A 6000-nucleotide genomic window follows, 5' to 3' on the forward strand; every position below is an offset into this window, starting at 1 on the left:
GACCTATGAACCAGGAGGTCATGGTTCAAATCCTGGGCAGTGCACATGCCCAGGTTGTGGACTCGATCTCCAGTTTGGGGCATGCAGGCGACATCCGACCCAAGATTCTCTCTCATCACTGATGTTTCTATCTCTCTCTTCCTCTCCCTTCCTCTCTAAAATTAACAAAAATATATATATATTTTAAAAGGCAATATAGTACATATGCCATATTACATAATTCCTCCAATGAAATCTAGAACCACACCCCAGAATCAACACATAAATATTTTGGCAACAAACATGAATATTCACATTAAATGGGTAAAAGGAAAAGTGGACAAAATAGGCTTTTGTCAGTTCAGGTCAGGTTTTGTAACCAAATGAGTTTATGCCAAACTCATCAAAAATACCTTCATTTTTTGTGTGTCTTTTTTAAAAATGTTTTTTTATTAACTTCAGAGAGGATGGAAGAGGGAGAGAGAGATAGAAACATCAATGATGAGAGAGAATCATTGATCGGCTGCCTCCTGCATACTCCCCACTGGGGACCGAGCCTGCAACCTGGGCATGTGCCCTTTTGGTCCGCAGGTCAATGCTCCACCCACTGAGCCAAACCAGCTAGGGCAATACCTTCAGTTTTTATAGAGCTTTGTGGATTTCAGAATTATGGACTCATGTCAGGACTTGAAGCTGGCTTGTTCCATTGCTTGACCATGTTTCCCAATAGCTGTGACAGTCTAGAATGGCAGCAGAAAGGCATAGCCACAAGGCAAGATTCTGGCTGCTCAGGGAGGTGAAAGAAGCAAAAAAAGCAGTGGTGGGATTCCTTGAACAGGGAAGGGTGCAGGCCTGGAGGTCAGCTGTTGAACAAGGAGCATTTCCTTAGAAGTGAGGGAGTGCCTGGGGAGGAGGAAGTGCTGGTGACTAAGACTAGAGAGGCCTTGGCCATGGGGCAAGGCGCAAACTACCACAAAGCACAGGTCAGAAGCTCCCATGTTCATTTCACATCTACCCCCAGAAGCTCTGCATGTCCAGGATAAGGCCACCACAGGAGCCCCAGCTGGGCCTTCGGAGACCCTGGGAGAGAGGAAAGAGGGTGGAAGACTCCGAAGCAGCCTGCTGTGGTAGGAGAATGAGCACAGCCTTGTTGATTTAGTAGAAAGCCCAGGGCAGTGGGGCCCATCCTCCTTCCTGTTCCTGTCAAGTGTGGTTTGCTGTCAAGTGGTAGCAAGTTCAGCCACAGTTAGGGGAGGTAGAAGGGAGAGGCCTCCAAAGAGCGAGGGGCCCCTGCAGTGGGCGCCCTGAATCTGGAAGGTGATTTGCTGGAGCCCTTTCCGCTGGGGAGCAGACTGAATGGTGGGGACTGGGCTTCTGAGTGGTGCAAGGCATGCTGGGAAGTGTGGGTTTTAATTGGCAGGCGGGCAGTTTAGCCACAAGCCGAGGGCAGGGTGGGGTCGGTAGAGGGGGGAGGCTGGTAAGATGGAAACAGGGGGAGTGATCTTCTTTTTTCTCAGATCAGGAAGCCAAAAGAAGATTGACCTATCAGACCGATTGGCAGCCTAGCAATGAGTTCAAAGGCTGCATTTAGACCTTTCACTACTTCTCCCTGTATTTACCAAGATTAGTGGAACCAATGATGCATTTCCGTAACATCTTGAAAATTCCCTCCTACGGGAACCTCCACTTCTCTGCCAGGTTATTGTCACTTCCCACTTGGGAATTTCACTGAAAATTCACCTCCCAAAGCAGCCCCAATTAATCTCATCCTATTCAACCTATTACCTTTAATTATGTAAAATGCCACCTAACTCTTTCAGAAATCAGATTTCTGGCAACTATAATTACCCAGAACGCATCAGAAAACTGTCTCAAAGCCCACGCACCTCATTCATGGGATGGGCTGAGTCACCTTCCACCTCTACCTAGAGTAATAATATTTAGAGCTGTGAGAACAAGGGGTGATAGCAGGGAAAGTAAGAAAAAAAGAAATATGTAAATATACAAAGACAGGCTCTTGTAACTTTTTTTTTTTAGTTCTTCCTGACAGCTCGTGTTGCCTTTTAATATACAGCAGACAGCCCTGCGTGGGTCTATAGCCCATGAGCACTCCACTGTGTACCAGCGGGGGCCCTCGAATTGGTGCATGATTGGGGCCTGGGAGGAACCACAGGAGGGCTCCAGGGCATATCTGGCCCGTCTCCCTCAGTCCGGATCAGCCGGACTCCAGCAGCAAGCTAACCTACTGGTCAGAGCATCTGCCCCCTGGTGGTCAGTACACATCATACTACTGGTCCAAAGGTTGCTTAGGCTTTTATATAGAGAGATTTCTATAACTCAATAGTAAAAAGACAAATAACCCAATTAAAAAAAATGGGCATAGGTCAGTGATGGCGAACCTATGACACGCATGCCAGAGGTGACACGCGAACTCATTTTTTTGGTTGATTTTTCTTTGTTAAATGGCATTTAAATATATAAAATAAATATCAAAAATATGAGCCTGTTTTACTATGGTTGCAAATATCAAAAAATTTCTATATGTGACACGGCACCAGAGTTAAGTTAGGGTTTTTCAAAATGCTGACACGCCGAGCTCACGCCGAGCTCAAAAGGTTCGCCGTCACTCTACTAAGTGCCAGAATGACATAGCATTTTCACCATTTTTATTGTTGAATTTGTGTAGTTTCTATTTGTAGCTGTTGTTTCATGTATATACATTTAGATTTTCAAAGTAAAAACATTTCACTGCTGTTGAACTCCCTTTAACATCTGTTTAAATTTTTTTAATGTTTACATTTAAAAAAAAGATATGTGGAGAGCTTTTGCTATTTTATTCTTTTAAAAACAACTAGAACACCACTTAACTTCTCCAGGCCTGTTAAGTGTCTTAAATCGCAAGGACCTCTGTTTGCCTAAAAGTGATAGATTTTTTACTTAAAATACAATTATCCTTAATCCTATGTTGGAGATTGTTCCTAAGGAGATTATTAATATAAATTAAATAATATTCATATATTATAATATACTAGAGGCCTGGTGCACACATTCGTGCATGAGAGGGGTCCCTTGGCCTGGCTGGAGATCCAGGCCTATTGGTGGGGGCTGGCTGGCTGGGAGGAGAGGCCGCCGGAGGTTGGCTGGATGAGGGAGGTTGGCTGGATGAGGGGAGGGGCGGGGCCGCAGGAGGTTGGCCAGCTGGGAGGAGGGGCCAGGGAGGTTGGCTGTGGGAGCACACTGACCACCAGGGGGGAGCTCCTGCATTGAGCATCTGCCCCCTAGTGGTCAGTGCTCTGGTCGACTGGTTGTTCCAGTCATTCCAGTCATTTGGTTATAATGGTTGCTTTGGCTTTTATATAAATAGACTAGAGGCCTGGTGCACAAAATTCATGCACCGGGGCGAAGGTCCCTCAGCTCAGCCTGCACCCTCTCGCAATCTGGGACCCTTGGGGGATGTCCAACTGCTGGTTTAGGCCCAATTCTGCAGGGATCCTTGTGAGATCAGGCCTAAACTGGCAGTTGGACATCCCTCTCGCAATCTGGGACCACTGGCTCCTAACTGTTCACCTGCCTGCCTGCCTTATCACCCCTAACCACACCTGCCTGCCTGATCGCTCCTAACCACTTGCATGCCTGCCTCATCACCCCTAGCCACTCGCCTGCCTGCCTGATTGCCTCTAACCACTCTGCCTGCCTGCCTGATCGCCCCTAACTGCTCACATCCTACCTGATCGCCCCTAACCACCTCTGCTGCCTGCCTCATCACCCCTAACCTTTCGCCTGCCTGCCTGATTGCCCCTAAACACTCTGCCTGCCTGATCACCGCTAACTGCTCGCCTGCCTGCCTGATCATCCCTAACTGCCTCTACCTGCCTGCCTGATTGCCCCTAACTGCTCACCTACCTGCCTGATCACCCCTAACCACCCCTGCCTGCCTGCCTGATTGCCCCTAACTACTTGCCAGCTTGCCTGATCGCTCCTAACCACTTGCATGCCTGCCTCATCACCCCTAGCCACTCGCCTGCCTGCCTGATTGCCTCTAACCACTCACCTGCCTGCCTGATTACCCCTAACCACTCTACCTGTCTGCCTGATTTCCCCTAACTGCTCACTTGCCTGCCTGATCACCCCTAACCACCCCTGCCTGCCTGCCTGATTGCCCCTAACCACTTTGCCTGCCTACCTGATTGCCCCTAACTGCTCTCCTGCCTGCCTAATTGCCCCTAACCACTCTGCCTGCCTGCCTGATTGCCCCTAACTGCTTGCCTGCCTGCCTGCCTGCCTGATCACCCTTAACCACCTCTGCCTTGGCCCCTGCCACCATGTCTTCATCCGGGAGGATGTCCAGAATGATATCTGGAAGGTTGTTCAGCTGTCCAATCTAATTAGCATATTATGCTTTTATTATTATAGATACTAGTACTAGTGGCCCAGTACACAGATTCGTGCACATTGAAAGAAAATTAATTAGAAGAAATATTTTAAATATCACTATTTGCCCTTTCTCTATAATAGAAGTGTCAACCAAATTCACCATCAATAATGACAGATGGAAACACATGCATGCGATTGGTGCCAGTGAGAGCTTTATATGTATCACACATGTATGAATCAACTTAACCTCTTAGATATAGAATAAACTTGCTTAAATAGATCTGCTTTCTGATGCAGCTAAACTTTTTCCAGCCCAGTGAAGCACCCCAACTTCTCTTTCAGGTAATTGTTAGCAACAGAGAAGTAAATATCAACAAGAAGCAGATTATTATTGTAGATCACACAGGGAGAACAAAGGATAAAATATTTAACTGCAAGTGTTTGACTATATTCTGCGCAGTGAGAAAACCTGAAGTCATTTTCAAGGTCCACCATTTCTTACTTCTTTTCAGTCAGGTCAAGTTTCTAAACTTTCTAAATCTCTGTTTTCTGACTAATGAAAAGAAAATAGGATTCTACTAAGTCTCCTATCTACCTACTCCAGGACTTCTGTGAGGATCAAATGAGATGAGGCACAGGAAAATGCTTCACAGACATTTGGTTAAAATGTAAAATGTTTGCACCTGGCTATAAAGCAAGCTGTGTACCTGGGCTGAAAACACTCCAAGGAGGCTAGTCACTAGGGAGAGGAAGCCAGGTGTTGCTACATGACATCATTACCTGGCGCCCACAATGACTATTTCCAGGCTGGGCTGGGCTGGGGGCTGCATTTTGCTCTATGGGGTCTTGGCAGCATTGGCTGCAATTTGGTGGGGTGTCACTCTGGGGTGGTGGTGGGGCCTGTGTCCCACTTGGGGGAAGCTGAGTGTTGCTTTGTTGGCGCCAGGTCTGCGGTGCCATTTATTTGTAAATGGCCAATGCAAGTCAAGGCAGCTCCTGTGTTGAGCATCTGCCCCCTGGTGTTCAGTGCACATCATAGCAACTGGTTGGACAGTTGGAGGAACACTTAGCATATTAGCCTTTTATATATATAAATAATATAACATAAAAATAACACATGAATATACTAAATATAAATTTACATAATTTGAATCTATAAATTAATTATTTATTATATATCAATTAGTTATATCTTATTATATATCAGAAAACTTCAGGCAGCTGGTATTCCTTATTAAAGAGAAAAGGGGCCCTGACCAGTTTGGCTCAGTGGATAGAGCGTCGGCCTGGGGACTGAAGGGTCCCGGGTTCGATTCCAGTCAAGGGCATGTGCCTTGGTTGCGGGCATGTCCCCAGTGGGGGGCGTGCAGGAGGCAGCTGATCGGTGTTTCTCTCTCATTGATGTTTCTGGCTCTCTGTCCCTGTCCCTTCCTCTCTATAAAAAATAAATAAAATATATTTTTTAACAAAAGAGAAAAGGGGCCCGGCTGGCATGGTTCAGTGGCTGACCTGTGAACCAGGAGATTACGGTTTGATTCCCAGTCAGGGTACATATCCAGGTTGTGTGCTCGATCCCCAGTGTGGGGCGTGCAGGAGACAGCTGATCAATGATTCTCTCTCATTGTTGATGTTTCTATCTCTCTCTCC

The sequence above is a fragment of the Myotis daubentonii genome, chromosome 3 (genome assembly GCF_963259705.1).
Source record: "Myotis daubentonii chromosome 3, mMyoDau2.1, whole genome shotgun sequence".
NCBI classification, from domain to species: Eukaryota; Metazoa; Chordata; class Mammalia; order Chiroptera; family Vespertilionidae; genus Myotis; species Myotis daubentonii.